We start from the raw sequence: 1783 nt of genomic DNA, 5'->3' as shown, positions 1-1783 counted from the left end.
ATTCTATGTATTGAGTTTTCTGTGCGAGAGCAGAACGTCAGATATAGGCGAGTGGTGTCGCGCTGGTTAGAGGTCACAAGCTTCGCGAATTTGACCGTAATTTGCCCCACGAGAACAGAATACTGGTGCCGAAGGGCATTTATAAGCCACAATGTCACCTACGACGGAGTAAATAGTGACTAGGCGAGAGTGTGTGTGAAACAAATACTGTCCCAGCAAACCAGAAAACAGAGATAACTAAAACACCAACAACTCCCATTAAACGAGAGGAAAATAGGAGATCGAGACAAGGGAGGCGGTAAGACAGCAGGAATTTGATATAAGTAACCAGTGAATCAAATGAAGGCCCTGTGTGTGTGTGTGTGGGGGGGGGGGGGGGGGATGGAATGGCTGTCTGTGACTGGATGACGCTTCTCAAGAAGTGCCTGCCTAGCAGAACTTGCCTTCTTGCAATGATTTGCTCTTGCTTCCGATGTAGAAGTGGTAAAGCTCTCTTTCCACGTAGACTTCGTGGCGTTCATCTCAGTTACGTATCTCTGAGCTGCAGTGGGATGCTAATGCGTAGGCTTACAGTGAGACATAAATTGTTAGCAGCGTATTATTACATGGCTTACAATGTTTAGAAACTGTTAATAACGTTTTATCAAAATAAAATGTTAACATTTCAGCCGACCTAGTCGCAATATATATGAATACTGATGCAAGTGCCGCATTTTTTGAGCAGCTCATATACGAACATTAACGTAACTCTCCTATATTCAGCTAGCTGTCTTTCGCTGGGCGTCGTTCTCTCCATACAGATGCTAGCCTTTATGCACGTGTATATCTTCACAGACGCCAACGAGCTTGCCGCAGTGGTAACACCGGTTCCCGTCAGATCACCGAAGTTAAGTGCTGTCGGGCTGGGCTAGCAGTTGGATGGGTGACCATCCGGTCTGCCGAGCGCTGTTGGCAAGGGGGGTGCACTCAGCCCTTGTGAGGCAAACTAAGCAGCTACTTGACTGACAAGTAGCGGCTTCGGTCTCGAAAATTGTCATACGGCCGGGAGAGCGGTGTGCTGACCAAATGCCCCTCTATATCCGCATCCAGTTACGCCTATGGGCTGAGGAAGACACGGCGGCCGGTCGGTACCTTTGGGCCTTCATGGCCTGTCCGGGAGGAGTTAAGTTTTTTTTCTATATCCTGACAGACGTAACCGCAGGATGGACCAAGTATTGTACGTGCCGACCTAGTGCAAAGGTTCTCCACAAGCAGCAGGAGATTTGATGAGCAAATTTCGCAAGCTGCTAAGAACAACCAGAAGTAAATACCGCCTCACGCAGCGAAGGCAGGGTGAGATGCGGCTATTGTGTTGTAGACCGTTCAGAGAGATTTCAAATTCGGTTTTACAGAGAGTACTCTACTGCATTGGCTCCTTACTTAGCTTGCATTTATCGCAAATCTCTTGCCCAACGTGAAGTCCCGAGCGAATGGAAAAAAGCGCAGGTGACGTCAGTATATAAGAAGGATAGAAGGACGGATCCTCAAAATTACAGACCAATATCGGTTTGTTGCAGGATTCTAGCACATATTCTCAGTTCGAATATGATGAATTTCCTTGAGGCAGGGAAGTTGCTGTCCATGCACCAGCACTGCTTTAGAAAGCATCGCTCCTGCGAAACGCCACTTGCCCTTTTTTCACATTATATCTTGCGAACGATGGATGAAGGGTATCAGACGGATGCCATATTCCTTGACTTCCGGAAAGCGTTTGACTCGGTGCCCCACTGCAGACTCCTAACTA

The 1783-nt window shown here is 47.7% G+C and overlaps 1 pseudogene; it reads left to right on the top strand.

The window, feature by feature from the left end:
* Window positions 1–836: 836 nt before the first annotated feature.
* On the top strand, window positions 837–954 carry LOC124778866 (annotated as a pseudogene).
* The last annotated feature ends 829 nt before the right edge of the window (window positions 955–1783 follow it).

The sequence above is a fragment of the Schistocerca piceifrons genome, chromosome 2 (genome assembly GCF_021461385.2).
Source record: "Schistocerca piceifrons isolate TAMUIC-IGC-003096 chromosome 2, iqSchPice1.1, whole genome shotgun sequence".
NCBI lineage: Eukaryota > Metazoa > Arthropoda > Insecta > Orthoptera > Acrididae > Schistocerca > Schistocerca piceifrons.
This window is presented reverse-complemented; position numbering and strand designations above follow the sequence as displayed.